The sequence below is a fragment of the Mastigoproctus giganteus genome, chromosome 7, assembly GCF_048544385.1.
Source record: "Mastigoproctus giganteus isolate SK-2022 chromosome 7, ASM4854438v1, whole genome shotgun sequence".
In the NCBI taxonomy this organism is placed as follows: Eukaryota; Metazoa; Arthropoda; class Arachnida; order Uropygi; family Thelyphonidae; genus Mastigoproctus; species Mastigoproctus giganteus.
Window position 1 is genome coordinate 185,441,825 of NC_143581.1, and position 17,416 is coordinate 185,459,240.

Consider the following 17,416-nt stretch of genomic DNA (forward strand, 5'->3'; position numbering starts at 1 on the left):
ATTTGGCAGTTTTGAGTGTTGACAGTCCCATCAAGATAAAAATGGGCCTGCCTGTTAAATCTGATTCTCCCTCTCTCTCTCTCTCTCTCTCTCTCTCTGTATATTGTATATATATATGTAATATTTAAAAAAAATATATGATAGTTATTATAATAATATAATTATAAACAAAAATGCAATTCATAATACAAATTATATATACTTTTTATATAGAGGTAATAAAATTTAGTACCTTAGATAGATAGCAGGAGGCAGACGATTGTGATAAATGGTTTTTCTTCAGACTGGGTTAATGTAAGAAGTGGGGTTAACTGAGGATCAGTATTGGGACCACTGTTGTTTTTGATTTCTTTAAATGACATTGATGAAGGGATAGAGGAGCATGATGTCTAAATTTGCAGATGATGTAAAGATCAGTAGAGTAGTTAATGATCACCACCAAACAGAGCTTCTACAGAGTGACTTAAGGATGGTCAGAAAAGTGGTAGCTATACTTTAAGTCAGCAAAATGCAAGGTCTTACACCTGGGGAACAGTAACCTCAAAAAAACTTATACACTTGGAATTTAACTAAAGTCAGTAGTGGAAGAAAGGGACTTGGAAGTTACGACAGTCAGACATGAAGTTCTCCAAGTATTGTAGACAGGTTGCAAGGAGGGCTTGTGGTGTCCTGTCGATTTATCGAACATATTCTAGTAGAAATAAGAATGTCATAATCCCATTATGTAAAGTTATTGTAAAACCACACATGGGATTACTGTTCAAGTATGGAGACCACACCTAAAATAAAATAAATAGCTTCTTGAAAGGGTCCAAAGACAGGTAACTTGCCTGGTAAGATTGGCAAAAGGGCATGGATATGAGGAAAGACTATATATGTGGGTTGCACAGCTGAAACTATGCACCTTAGAGGAGACTTGAGATGTTTAAGGCTTCTGAGAGGCAAAAGTAAAATTAATGAGGATGAAATTTTCATGGTTATAAGTGATTCTAGAACTAGGAGCCAAAAATTCAAATTACGGGGAGAGAGGTTTAGGCTGGATTGCAGGAAGTTTTATTTTAGCCAGTGAGTTAAAAATTATTCGAATAAGTTAACTACATGGGTGGGGCTGACAAGTTTGGGGAAATTCATAGGTCAGCTGGTAGTTGGGACCTATGGGAGGAGGGAAATGCATAGGTTATCTATTTACTTTTATTAATTGTTTATTTAATTTTATTATAATTATTTTCTCTCTTTTTTTTTTTTTTTTTTAGCTGGTGCAGCATAAGCCTTAGGCTTTCTTGCACCATATGGCCATTACTAATACTAAATAACCACTCTTCCCACCTTTAAATCATAAGAAAAGTTCAAAGGAAAATAAGAAATAGCAGTAGTTCCAATGCTTATTCCTTGGGAACTGTACTTGCTATACTGGTCCAACCTGGGGAATGTCCATTTATCAGCACACTGTTTTCTCTCTCTTTGCTAACCCTTAATCCACTGATCCCAATTTGCTCCAATTTATATAATGGCTTTTCTTGAGAAACCATACTAAAAGATTTACTGAAGTCAAGATAAACAATGTCAAAGTCATTTCTTGTATCCAACTGTTTTATGACTTCATAATTAACTAGATTGGTCAGGCAATCTTGCTCCTTCACAAACATGCTGTGATCCATTAACGATACTATTCTTATCAAGACAGTCCTGTATTATATTCTTTACTACATACGCCATGACTTTTCCCATCACTCTTCTCTAGATGCCCATCACACCTTTTGTACCTCCTTCGTGTCCTGAGGAGACATTAGTGCTTCTCCAGTCCAAAGGATCATCCCAGAATCTAATGATCTAACATTCCCAATGTGATGATCCACTTACAAGTGGTCTTTTTCAGTATAACAAGATCTGTACTGGCTCAGCTTACCTTAGCTCAACTTCGATACTTTTCCCCATTGACTCCTCTCCAAAATTGATATATCACTTAATTTTCAATTTGACTCCTTGTTACTGATCCTTTGTGGTTCAAATTGTTTTTAAACTATAAAGATCATTAAAAAGTACATATTCAACTCATCTGCTACTTTTGCTGGGCTTTCTGACTTTTCTATTTTAATCAAGGAAGGGGGGCCAAGACAGAGCTCGAGATATATGTTCCCTCTCTTGAAATTGAAGCCCCTCTTTCCCTTTGACCACAGAAATCTCTTTGGATGCTAACTGTTTTATGACCTTGTGGTCACTAGCTACTACCTGTACTACCAGACTGAATGCAGTTTGGATTCTTGGTGAGAACCAAGTCAAGGATATTAGAGCTCCTTCTTTGACAGCTTTGGAATAAATAAGTCATCCAGATAGCTGAAAAATCTGTTTGCCAATGGTGTAATGCAAGCCAGTTATTTCCAGTCTGTAAGATGCAATTTGAGGTTTCCCATAATGAGGCAGTCACATCTGACTGCTCATTCAAGTTGCTTACAGAAATTTTGTGTGCTCCATTTGGTTATTAACATATCAACTGTCATCTTTCCTTTACTCTCCATCATCTTTCCGTGACTCAGACCACAGCAGCAAAGCAAAAGGCTCAGCTAATGGAAGTGCTGTGGCTCAGAGGAGAACTGAGGGGGGCAGTTGCCTTCTGAATCACAGCCTTTTAAAATGCACTGCTTGCATGATATTTGTGGAGCATTCAGGTACGGGACATGATATTGCCATGGGGGATGTCTTTGTGTATGTGCGATGCAAGGAGTGTAACGAAATCAGGCAACAACTCAGTGTTGTTATGGGCCTATATGAGAGCTTGAAGGACAGTGTGGATGCCCTCGAAGGAAATAAATTGAGGGGCCCATCAAGCTCTCAGCTGCCCACATCAACGCCAGAGCTTGCACTTGGTCATCACGCAACACAGCGGCAACCCACAAGGCAGAATGCGCTGGTCCCACAGGAACTAGTAGTTGTTGGTGACTCTATTGTCAGGGAAACGGGGAACATGCTTTGTGAAAAGGATAGGTGGAACAGGACCAGGGTATGTCTGCCAGGAGCAAAGGTTGATGATGTAGAGCAGATATCATCTTTTAAGGGCACAAAAGGTGATATTGTTGTACACGTTGGCACTAATGATGTCAAGAGTAGGAGACAGACAGACAGAATTACTTAACAAGTACAGGTCACTGTTGAAAAAAAGCCGTGAATTATGGTTGAATTTGTCTGCAATTCTGCGCAGACACATTAGGAGGGAGTATACGATGAGAGCCTTGTCAATCAATTTGGCCCTGAAAAGATTATGCAAGGCTCAAGGGGTAGAATTTTTTTCAGCCTGTACTGTACTTGTTAACAGGAGAGACTGCTTCTACAAGGATGGGATACACTTAAATAGAAAGGGTGCAAGAATATTTGCTGATGCTATCGAGGCAGTGTTAGGTGGATCGGAAAACTGCTAGCTTGGGGGGATACAAAGACTAATAGATTAACAGTAGCCACTGGCAGAGGTGAAAGTGATTCTTGCACTGCTTCTATTGGAATGAGCAGAAGCCTGAAAAACAAGATGCAGGATATTTCAGAGACTGCTGGGAGTCATTGCGGTACAAGTAAACACATGGGTTGTGTTAGAGTAGCTAAGAATAGAAACAGGTGCATGTATACTTGCGTGTACACCAATGCTAGGAGTTTAGTAAATAAATTTGATGAATTTGAGGTATTGTTCAAAACATCAAAGGCAGATATTGTTGAGATATCAGAGACATGGTGTCACACAGATATAAGGAATGCAGAACTGGAATTTGGGGATTACAACATCTACAGAAAGGATAGGAAGGGAGGTGGGGGTTACGCTATTAGTTAAGAAACACAAAATCCAAGGAAGTGAAGCCAGTCGACATCGCTGGACAGTGCAGTGTCGAGTCAGTTTGGTGTGACAAACATTGGGAGATCAAAATTGAGAGTAGGAGTGTGCTATAGGCCTAATGACTCTGATGAGTATAACAAGAAACAGTACAGGGAAACAGAGTGGGCCAGTACATCAGAGAGTCTTATAATGGGGAATTTTAATTTCGCAGATATTGACTGGAATTTGAGGGCTGGTCACTCACACACTAGCAAGGTTTTCATGGATTTATTGGATGACTGTTTTCTACATCAGCATGTTCGGGAGGCAACTAGAGGGAGTAATACTCTTGATATAATTATCAGTAGTGATTCTTCATGCAATAAAAATTTGCAGCAAAAGGAACCACTAGGTGGCAGTGATCACAGTGTGCTGAAGTGGGATTTACTCAAAGAGGTAACTACCATTAGGGGTAAAGGAAAGGGTTATTACTTTCGTAAAGGCAACTACGATGGACTGAGACAGTATTTATATTCTATAATGCATGGGATGCATACAAATTAACATGCGACACAGAAGCCTATGATAGATACAAGTTGATCAGTATTAGGACCACTGTTGTTTTTAATTTTCATAAACGACATTGATGAAGGGATAGAGGGTGTGATGTCTAGATTTGCAGATGATGTTAAAATTGGTGGAGTGGTTAATGATCACTGTCAAGCTGAGCTTCTTCAGAGAGACCTGGATGGACTTCGGGAGTGGTCAGAGAGATGGCAGCTGTGCTTTAATCCAACAAAGTGTAAGGTATTACACCTGGTAAACGGTAATCCCAGGGTGACGTATTCACTTGGTGGGGTTCAACTAAACCCAGTACTGGAGGAAAGGGACTTGGGTGTTAAGATATGGTCAGACATGAAATTCTCTGATCATTGTAAACAGGTTGCAAGGAAGGCCCATGGTGTCCTGTCGATGATCTATCGAACTTTTGCAAGTAGAGATAGGGACGTGATAATCCCATTATATAAGGCTTATGTTAGACTGCACTTGGAGTGCTGTGTTCAATTATGGAGACCGCACCTAAAGAAAGACATCGAGCTTCTTGAAGGGATGCAAAGAAGGGTAACTCGCCTGGTGAGATCGGCAAAAGGGCATCCTTGTGATGAAAGACTTCGAATATGTGGGTTGTGGGGTTTGGAAACTGGACACCTTAGAGGAGATTTGATTGAGGTGTTTAAGGCTCTGAGAGCCATCAGTAAAATGGGTGAAGACAAAATTTTCAAGATTATAAATGATGCTAGAACTAGGGGACATAAATTCAGGTTACGGGGGGAAATGTTTAGATTGGACTGCAGGAAGTTTTATTTTAGCCAGCGAGTTATAAATTACTGGAATAAGTTGCCTTCATGGGTGGTAGAGGCCGACAGTTTGGGGAAATTCAAAGGTCATCTGGATGGTACTTTCGGGTAAGGGAAACGCATAGGATAATAGGTTTAATTTCCTTTTTATTTATTTTTTATTTTATTTTTTTATTTATTGATTACTATTAATTAGTTATTTATTTTATTTATCTATTTATTTATTTATTTTTTGTTTTTATCATTGTTTTGTTTGGATTTTTTTTTTTTTTTTTGGCTGGTGCGGCATAAGCCATAGGCTTTCTTGCACCATGCGGCCGTTACTAATACTAATACTAACCAAGTTACAAAGGAGGTTAGGCAGGCGAAGGCAGATTATGAGAAATCTTTGGCAAGGGATGCAAAGAAAAACAGCAAAGAGTTCTTTACTTATGTAAACTCTAGAAGAAAGGGGGTGAATCAGATTGGCCCACTTGATATCAATGGGTCAACTGTTGATGATCCGGCTCAGGTAGCTAACTAAATGAATATTTTGCATCGACATTCACACATGAGGAGTTATTCAGCGAGGGGAATGCCAGAGGTGTATTCAACTCTGGCAGTAAGCTGGAGAATCTTGTAATAACTGAGAGTAAAGTGGAGGAGAAATTGTTGAAGATGAACACAAGAAAGGCACCCGGGGTGGATGGGATCTATCCAGTTATATTAAAGGAGCCAGCAAAGGAAGTAAGCAAACCCTTACCATAATTATGAGAGCTTCCTTGGACTCAGGGGAGCTCTTATGGACTGGAGATGTGCAAATGTGACCCTAATTCACAAAGGAGGATCAAAGAGTAACACAAATAATTATAGACCTGTGAGTTTAACTTCTGTTCCAGGAAAATTAATGGAGGCACAGGTTAAAGAAGCACTGCAGGATCATCTAGACAAGACTTCAGTTATAGCTCAGACACAGCATGGTTTTATTAAGGGGAAGTCTTAACTGACCAATTTGATTGGATACTATGATGCATTCACAAAAGAACTGTATGCAGGGAATAACTTTGATATTATATACTTGGATCTTAGAAAGGCTTTTGATACTGTTGCACATGGAAGACTGCTGCACAAATTGGAGCAGTGTGGCATTGGAGGCAAATTGCTGCTATGGATAAAGGGGTGGTTGAGGGAGAGAAGACAGAGAGTGGTAATCAATGGACACTGCTCATTGTGGACTAATGTTATTAGTGGAGTCCCTCAGGGTTCAGTGTTGGTCCATTATTGTTTTCTGTATTTATAAATGATACTGATGATGGTATATCAAGCTTAATGTCCAAGTTTGCAGACGATACAAAGGTTGGCAGGGTTTTCAAGGACACTACTGACACTATGCTGCTGCAACAGGATCTGGAAAGGTTGAGCAGATGGTCTGAGAGGTGGCAAATGAAGTTTAACATTGACAAATGTAAAGTACTACATATGGGAAACAGCAACCCCAGAGCAACATATCAACTCTGTGGTACTACACTGACAGTGGTAGAGAATGAAAGGGACCTGGGGGCGGTTGTGCAGGCAGATATGAAGTTCTCTGAGCAGTGCAGATGGGCTGCAAGAGTAGCTCATGGTGTATTGTCAATGATATATAGGAATTTTTCTAGCAGGGATAAGGAGGTGATTATTCCCTTGTATAAGGCAATGGTCAGGCCACACCTAGAGTACTGTATACAGGCCTGGAGGCCTCATTTCAAGAAGGATGTAGAGCTGCTGGAACGAGTACAGAGAAGGGGAACAAGATTAGTGAATGAGACAAAGGGGTACTCTTATGAAGAAAGGCTTAAGTTTTGCAAATTACAGTGTCTGGAGACTAGGCACCAGTGAGGTGATCTGATAGAGGTGTATAAAGCCTTGAATGGTTTGAGCATGCTCACTGCTGATGGGATTCTTCCTCTTGCTCAGAATAATCACCTGAGAGGGCATAAATTCAAATTGAGGAAAGACAGATGTAGGATAGACCTGCGGAAATTTGCCTTTAGCCAGTGGGTGGTTCGTTGGTGGAACAGACTTCCATCCCTTGTCGTGGAAGTTGATAGCCTAAAGAAGTTTAAGGCTCAGCTGGACAGGTATTTCGAACGAACAGAGGTGTGAAGTGGAAGTGGTTTTTTTTTTGGCTGATGCTGCATAAGCTTGCTTTCTTGCATCAAATGCCTCTACTAATGCTAATGCTTTATCACAAGCTCATTTTGTACTACATAGACTCAATGTCATGTCCAACTAAACTTTATCCAACTCTAGGTAGTCTGACTGTTTTCAGAGTTTTGGATAAGCATGAAGCCCCCCCCCACATCAGTCATCATACCTTATCCAGGTAAAACCATAATAAGTAGATTTAAATAACATCTATTATTTAAATATTTATGTGAGGAGGAAAGTACATAATTTGTATTTTCTTATCTACATTTTTTTTCAGTGCAAGAAAGCCGGTCTTTTGCCGCACTAGAAGAAAAAAAAAAAAGAGAGAGAGAGAAAGATTAGAAAATTACATGCATCCCTCCTCACATAGGTAACTATTTAGTTGGCCTTTGAATTTATTCAAACTGTCAGCCTTAACTATCTGTGAAGGCAACTTGTTCCAACATTCAACAACTCGCGACAGCAATAACTTACAGAGGAAGAGGTTTAGAAGTCTAAACCTCTTCTCCTGTAATTTGAATTTATGTCCCCCTAGTTCTGGAATTCTTTATAATAGTGAAAATTCCACCTTCATTCATTTAAACCCCCCCCCCCCCCAAGATTGCCAAGCTCTGTAGCCCACATAATCAGTCTTCCCTTGTATGGTCTCCCTTTTGCCAATCCACCATGCAAGTTGCCCATCTTTGGACCCTTTCAAGAAGCTCAGTGTCTTTTTTTTTTCAGATAAGATGGCCATACCTGAACATAGAATTCCATATGTGGTCTTATAATTGCACTATACAGTGGGATTATGACCTCCTTATCTCTACAGATGTTTGATAAACCATCAATAGGACACCATGGGTTTTCCTGGCTGTCTGTTTATGCTGCTCAGAAAACTTTATATCTGCCTGTATCATAATTCCCAGATACCTTTCTTACTCTACTGTTTTTAATTCAATCCCACCAAGTGTATAATTTATTTTGGGGTTGCTATTCCCCAAGTGTAAGACATTGCATTTTGCTGCATTAAAACATAGTTGCCACGTTTCTTATCATTTCTGAAGTCTATTCAAGTCATTCTGAAGGAGTGCTGATTGGTACTGATCGTTAACAACGCTACCAATCTTTATGTTGTCAGCAAATTTTGACATCACACGTTTTATCCTTTGTCAATTTCATAAACAGCAGGTTATGAAATAACCTGCCAAGAACTGATCCTTGGGAGACCCCATTCCTGACATTACACCAATCTGAAGAACATCCATTAATCACAATCCTCTGCCTTCTGCCCTGCAGCTACCCATCTTAGAATCTTTCCATTAATCCCAACATGTTCCAACTTATATAATAACCTGTCATGAGGGACTGAATCGAATGTTTTGCTAAAATCTAAACTGTCATTTTGACACATAAGTAACTGTGTCAAAATTGCCTACTAAGTTAGGTTACAGTCTTTTCAGTAATCTCAACAAGTTCCAGCTTATACAATAAGCTCCCATGAGGGACTGAATCAAATGATTTGCTAAAATCCAAATAAACTTTCAAAACTGTTCCCTACATCCAGTTCAAAAGTAACTGTCAAAATAGCCTACTAGGCTAGTTAAACATGATTTTCACTTAACAAAACCATATTGTGTCATTTAGAATGTGATATCTAAGTGTCCCTGGGTTGCATTCTTAATCATTGCATCCAGGATTTTCCTACTACTGGAGTCAGACTAACTGATCTGTAGTTACAGACTTCACTCTTAGAACTGCCATCATGTATTTGTGATACATTGGCACTTCTCCAATCCAAAGATGCCCTCATAATTAACCTCAATACACTACCTGGTGGCCTCCCTCAAAATTACTGGGTATATGCCATCAACTCTAGGAGCCTTATTTGCCTTTATGCTCAGAAGTTTTTCTAATAAATGGTCATCTGTAATTTTTAAATCACTAATTTCATATGGCTCAGCATGAAGGGTCTTTTGTGAGTAAAGACAGATGCGCAACATCAGCTGGGTTATCTAAGACTTTCCCAAACCTAGTGCACAAGGCTCCGATCCAATTCTCTTTCTTCATTGTATTCGTGTATATATAAAATTCCTTGTCCCTATTCTTTGCTCTTATCCAGTGCTTTCTCATAGGCAGCCTTGGCCTCCCTAACTTTATTTGTGGTACTATTGCAAATCAACTTGTATCTGTTGTAGGCTTCAGCACTTTTTGTCACTCTATAACCATCCCATATTATCTTATTCTGGTCTATTGAACTGACCAGCTCTGCATTCATCCATTTTGGCATCCTCTTCCTGCAATATTTTCTTAGTGGTATGTATATGTTCATGGCTTCTGTGATTTTTGCTTTAAAGGTATTCCATAATTCAAATGTATTTATAACACCAATGTCAAAGTTCCCTCTTCTGAAATTAAAACCCATACCTTTAACTACTGCAACATCTTTTTTCATCTTCCAACTGACTATTGTATGATCACTACCTGACAATGGTTCCTGTATTTTAAGCCCTGTGATGTCATCTGATTCATGAGTAATGATGTCAAGAATATTCTCACCCCTAGTATTTTCTCCAACATGCTGATACAAATAATAATCATCTAGTTTATTTAAAAAATTATTCCCCATGAGTTACCTTCCCACTTATTCTAATCTGAAGGTTGGAATAACCCATAATAGAACACTTGCTTGCCCATTCCATCTGCATGTAGAAACTTGTGATATATTCTTTACAATCATCTGGTCTGTAAGCTACTCCCACTCTCATTATTATACCTTTGCTTCCAACTAACTCACATCACAAATTCTGTGCTGGCACACGTAATTTCAGACTCAACAAAAGCTCTTTTCGTGCTCAGACTGCTTTTGATAAGCATGGCTCCACCACCCCCTGTATCTTCCCTAAATACATACCATGTTGCAACTTGTCATCCCCAATTTCCAGGTGGCACCACATTTCTCTTAGCTCTATTATATCAGCATTAGTTGTCCTAACCAGAGATTCAGATTCAGCCATTTTATTGACAACACTCCTGACATTACTGTACACAAGTTAAGACTAAGTATTCTTCTACAGTTTACTACCCTAACACACCCCTTGAAGTTATTTAAGCTTGTTTCCCTAGTTTTATCTTCCCACTCATATGAAATGTTACTACCCTCAGAATATCTTGCCAACATCGGCTGTTCCAGCAACAAACAAAAATTCTTGAGGCGAGTAAAAGCATTACTTTGACACATATCATCAAACAAACATGGATCTATATTAACCTTCTTCTCCCCTAAACTATCAGTTTCCCTGAACACTTAAGATATCCTTAATGATAGTGTTTGGCAAGGGAATGCTAGCTGTGGTTTTCCACACCTGCACATCCTCAATGATACTGGCAAAAATCCTTGCATCACCTTTGTTCAAATGAACACCATTTCCATGCTGATAAAAATTCCCCACCCTAGAGTCCTGAGTTAATTTACATGGCTTTTGGCATATAATCCCTCCTATTGTGTCTGGGCAGAAATGCAGACACACATTCTGAACTAACTCGTGGCATTTTTTTGACATGGCCCTATATTTATCAAACAAATGGTCAGGTCGTATGTTTAATAACATTAGTAGTCCCCACACGAATAATAATAATGCTCCCTTTACCTCCCTTAAAATTCTAACATTCTGTTGGTAACATCAACTGTTGCTCCTGGCAAACACACTAATAATAAAGTCCGTAGCCCTGAATTTTTATTAAGTATTAAACTAAACATTATTTAGTATCTATATATTTTGGAATTATTTTTGCAACTGGGTTGTCAGCTGTTATACCATCAGATAAAAATTCTACCAGCAAGTGGATATTTGTTTCATATATCCAAATATCTAGTTCAGCTTCATTTAGATATTTGTCCAACTTAATACCTACCTACTACTGATAACTAGTCTAGCCAGAAAACTGGGTTTGTGGGCTTTATAGTGGCAAACAGGTATGGAGGTTCTGAGTTGTCAGGATTCAGTTTCTTCTGAAACTCTTTGTGTATATATTTCTTATCCAAAATTCATTTTTTTCCCTTCACTTTCTATTCAATCTGGCTGGTACAGTTAGATTCCAAATGCTTATATGTACTGGCATCTTCTGCAGAACTAATTTAATTAAGCTTCTGCTACTGCAGAAGCTAAATTAAATTATGGGCTAAATGGCAACATTTAGCCCATAATTTAATGGGGGCTAAATGGCAACATTAGTCTACTAATGTTGCCATTTAGCCTCAAGCCTTGCTAAGAAATATTGTTCAAAATTCTGACTAAATGGATGTCAGATGAACTAATGAGACATGTGGCAGAGAAGAAAAATGCATGAGATACATATAAATTAATGAGTGACATGGAAGCCTATGATAGATATAAGCTAGTCTGTAACCAAGTCACGAAGCAGATTAGGCAGGCAAAGGCAGATTACGAGAAATATTTAGCAAAGGATGCAAAGAAAAATAGCAAAGAGTTCTTTACCTATGTAAACTCTAGAAGGAAAGGGATGAATCAGATTGGTCCACTAGATATTGATGGTTCAACTTTTGATGATCCTGCTCAGGTGGCTAACAAACTAAATGAGTATTTCGCATCTACGTTCACACATGAGGAGTTATTCATGGAGGGGAATGCCAGAGGTGAATTAAACTCTGGCAGTGAGCTAGATGATTTTGTAATAACTGAGAGGAAAGTGGAAGAGAAATTGTTGAAGATAAACATAAAAGAGTCACCCAGGGTGGATGGGATCTATCCAGTTATATTAAAGGAGGCAGCAAAGGAAGTAAGCAAACCCTTAGCCATAATTATGAGAGCTTCCTTGGACTCAGGGGAGGTCTCATGGACTGGAGATGTGCAAACGTGACCCCAATTCACAAAGGAGGATCAAAGAATGACATAAGTAATTATAGACCTGTTAGTTTAACTTCTGTTCCAGGGAAATTAATGGAGGCACTGGTTAAAAAAGCACTGCAGGTTCTTCTAGACAAGACTTCAGTTATAGCTTGGAAACAGCATGGTTTTGTTAAGGGGAAGTCTTGTCTAACCAATTTGATTGGATACTATGATGTGGTCACAAAGGAACTAGATGCAGGGAATAATTTTGATATCATATTTGGATCTTAGAAAGGCTTTTGATACTGTTGCATGTGGAAGCCTGCTGCACAAATTGGAGCAGTGCGGCATTAGAGGCAAATTGCTGCTAAGGATAAAGGGATGATTGAGTGGGAGAAGACAAGAGTGGTAATCAATGGCCACTGCTCTTCGTGGACTAATGTTATTAGTGGAGTCTCTCAGAATTCAGTGTTGAATCCATTGTTGTTTTCTGTATTTATAAATGATATTGATGATGGTACATCAGGCTTAATGTCCAAGTTTGCAGACGATACGGAGGTTGGCAGGGTTGTTAATGACACTAATGACAGTACACTGTACTGTCATTAGTGTCATTAAAACGGTGTTCGCAGGCCAAGCCTCCACTTCCACCACTTGAAGTCTCCAATAAGCAAAGTGGTGGTATTTCACCGGTTGATGAGAGTCATCTACCACCTAGTACTGCTTAGTAACATAGAGGGGCGGCATACCTCCATGTGGTGTGGGCGCCACACCTCGACCCCTGCTTACGTTGGTTCACAACTGGGTGGTGACCCACCATGTACTTGTGCATGGAGGTTATACCCAGGATTACTAACAGTCACACCATCGTGAAGGTGCAAGCAGTACTGTCGGTGTTGTCTCTACCGTTCTCCCAACTCCACTAATCACTTGAGCTCTTTGACTTCCTCTCTTTGCAACTTGACTTTCTCCAGTCCAACTTTCCTAACAGTGAGGTAATTTTCCTTGGTGATTTTAATGTTCACAACTCCAACTGGCTTCCGTTTTCTAGTCACACCGACCCAGCTGGTCGAGATGCTGAGGCTTTTACAATTACTAATGACATAGCACAGATTGTTCATTTACCTACAAGAATACCGGAAAATCCTAATCATACAGCCAATACGCTTGATCTTTACACTGCTGCAACAGGATCTAGAAAAGTTGAGCAGATTGGCTGAGAGGTGGCAAATGAAGTTTAACATTGACAAATGTAAAGTACTACATATGGGAAGCAGTAACCCCTAGAGTAACGTATCAACTCTGGAGCGACACTAACAGTGGTAGAGAATGAGAAGGACCTGGGGGTAATTGTGCAGGCAGATATGAAGTTTTCTGAGCAGTGCAGACGGTCTGCAAGAGTAGCTCATGGTGTCTTGTCAATGATATACAGGAATTTTTCTAGCAGGGATAAGGAGGTGATTATCCCATTGTATAAGGCAGTGGTCAGGCCACACCTTGAGTACCGTATACACGTCTGGAAGCGTCATTTTTAGAAGGATGTAGAACTGTTGGAACAAGTACAGAGAAGTACAACAAGATTAGTGAATGGAACGAAGGATTGCTCTTACAAAGGAAGGCTTAAGTTTTGCAGATTACAGTGTCTGGAGACTAGGCACCTCCGAGGGAATCTGATTGAGGTGTATAAAGCCTTGAATGGTTTGAGCATGCTCAATGCTGATGGGATTGCTCATAATAATCACCTGAGAGGGCATAAATTCAAATTGAGGAAAGACAGTTGTAGGACAGATGTGCGGAAGTTTGCCTTTAGCCAGCGGATAATTGATTGGTGGAACAGACTTCCATCTTTTGTTGTGGAAGTTGATAGCCGAAATAAATTTAAGGCTGAGCTGCACAGGTATTTGGAATGAATGGAGGGGTGAAATGGGAAGGTTTTGTCAAGAATTGAGGAGGTGGTATCAGGTATATTTTATTAGATTACAAGGTTTATAAAATTAATGTTATTTAGCTATTACATCGTCTGTAAAATTAACTTTCATAATTTTTAACAAGCTTCAGCACCACTGTCATATATTTATATATTAATTTTCCTTTTTACTCTTTAATTTTAGTTCATGTGCTACTAATTAAGTATGCAACCACTCTTTGTAGTGTGTTTGATACATTTCTACAAAGAATATGTTCTTCAATGATGGGAATTCAGTTCTCAGTGTTTGGATATTTATTACTGAATGCCTCTTGGCTTGGTCTTACCTTGCATTCAAGAAAATGTTCCAAAATAAACACTTCCTCCTCAAGGAAAATCCTATATTATACACTGCACTAATTAATGCTGTAATACTTCTCAATTACTGCTGCTGTTACATTGATACTGCCACCTATCTAAATATATCTCAAGCTATATCAGATGACACTCTACTTTGTTCCCATAGTTACACACCACTGACCAGTGGATTGTGTAATAATGGATAAATTCTGCATGTCAAATAAGTATTCAGTGAATGTCATGCTCAATTTAAAAAAAAAAAAAAAATATATATATATATATATAAGACTATTTATAGTATATTTATTATTAATTTATATTGTATAGTTCTACAAACTATATGATTTTATTTGGAATTCTGAAATCGTGTGCATGCACAACTAAAAAGAAGAAAATATGTGAGTGATGAAGGAAAAAAACTTAGATTTTATAAATCAGAATTAATCTGAAATACATTTTGATTTCATTACTGCAATTAAAGATGAATTTTACACAGTAAAGCCTATATAAACTTGGGAACCACCTTAAGGGCCAACAAAAATGTGGTACTTAATAGTGCCCAATTTTACTAAATTAAAGAAATCTTGATATAAAATAAACTATATATATATATTTTTTTTTTTACAAAAAAAATTTGCTCAGAGTTTTCTATTTGAAAAAAAAAAAAGAAAAAAAAAAAACACTTTACCAAAACTTTCAAAGAAAGCAAATTCTTTTAATCTTTTTTATACATTATAAAGCTTCTTTTACTATAATCAGTTTGTTTTAATTCATTACTTCTACCCTTAAAGTTAAAATTTTTACAATGCAATATTAACAACACTACAAGTATTGTAAAGAGGGGTAAGCATCAGCAAGTATAATGAACTTCTTTGTTGCTATATTGATGTTCCATGTATACAGGTTATGGAACTGAGCTGTTCCTTGTCTATCTGTCATACTGTACTGTAAGTAAACTATACAGGTGCTATTTCTTTGCAGACAGCACCTCTTAAAATCATGATTTTTTGATAGATCCACATTTCTTTGGGGAAGAAGTTAATAGGCTACTAAAATCTGTTACAGTAACTGGAAAAAGATATGCCAAAATGTTATCAATTATTTTATCCAAATAAGGGCAAAATGAATAAGGCATCCTCAACAGAACCACTGTTCCAACAAAATAGAGTGGTATCTCATTTTCACTGAGGTAGCACTCCATTCTATTCTTCTCAAGAATGTATTTGGCAATAATCCCCATTAACTGGAGATTTGGTATTAGCATATTCCATAAAGCCCTAATTAAATTTTTTAAGACAAGTGTTAACAAAACCCACAATTAGAAAAAGATTAAAAACTGAAGCATTCAATCAGCAAGATTTTCAATATTGATCAATTTTATTTCTCAACTAGCCTCAACAACTGAAAATGATAGCCATATTAAAAAAATGAATTGAAGCAGTAAATACCTTTGTCCTATATGGATTTTGAATTCTGTTCAGGTTATAAATATCTGATATTATAAAATTTTAATTTTCATCACAGCAAATTTATTTTTTGCTCAACCATGTATTTACAATAACAGTGCACATTTAAAGACCATATCAGATATAATAATTTTTTAATCATTATACATACTCGTATGCTTCTCTAGAACAAAAATTTTGCTAAAATAATTTTAAAAACATGAAATTTTCATTTACCTTATTTCTATAATACAATGAAAATTAAATTGTATTATATTCAACTACATCAGGCCCGGGCAAACTATGGCCCATGAGCCATGTGCGGCCCACCGCACATTTTTGTGCAACCTGCGAGCTTTAATTGTATTTTCGAAAAAAGTTTACTTATTTTATGCCTTTTTGAAAAATAAATTTGTATATGTAATACATTATAGAAGTTGTCAACTTGTAAATTGTTTTATCATCTCTGTATTGTTCAAATTGAGATAGAATTTGAAATTGTGCACGAACCAGAGCAAGCCAACGGGCGCTTTTATAACGGTATAATTTGCGATTATAAACTAACTGCGGTAAACTATGGTAACAGACAACCAATGATGACGACAACGGCTTTGCTGAGGTGGCAGAGTAATAGGTTAGGACTGCTGACTGGCCGCAGTTCCAATCTGTTTTCTCTGACGGTCATCCCGCAGTTAGTTTTTTTGCGTTATCTTCAGTTATCATCTTGGTGCGAGTAGCAATAAAAATAATATTTACGGCCTTTTAAATATGAATAAAAAACGAAAAATTCAACAAGAGCATTGTGTCTTCTGTAAAAATGCCTTCATTTTTACCCCTTAGACTTGTCTTTAATAAGCAATCTTTGCTTCAAAACGCCCAATACTTTTTCCACTGCCTGTATACGTAAAACAATTCCCCCCCCCCCATCGGAGAGGACTGCATTACTCTCCCTTTGGCAAGTGCAGGCAATGCCGCACCCGTGAAACAGTATCTTCCCCGTCAGATGCCGTCGGCTAGCGGCGAGTGGTCATTTATTCGGCCAGAATAGACGAGCGTCATGATGCATTGTTTACAAAAAATGGGAAGAAAAGATGTGACACTTTTGGAGAGAGAGAATTCACCTCCGTAAGAGTAATACTTCTGTTGCAGGCTGAATCACGTATCTGTGGAATGTTTAGTATTGTGGAGACTTACCATCTAGAAGGGTGAATTTTATGTCATATAAACCCCCCTGAAGCAACCCTACACAAATATTCGAAGCTCTCCTTACCCCTTCATAAATATCATCTTTGGTTGAGTCAGGTCCTAAAGATGTCAGTCCCCAAACCTTTTTTCTACCCGACAAAATTAACACCTGCATATGAGAGGGAAAAGCAGAAAGGGACAAACACATATATATGCAGACAAAGAAGAAGAAGAGGAGGAGTAGTGGGAGAGGAGAGAGCTTTTCATTGGCAAGATCACAAGAACAACTTTTTGGACCCTTGATGATTCCAGAGATGAAGGAGAGTACGCCCAGATGCACCATGGAACTTTTTGGTAAGTTCATCCAT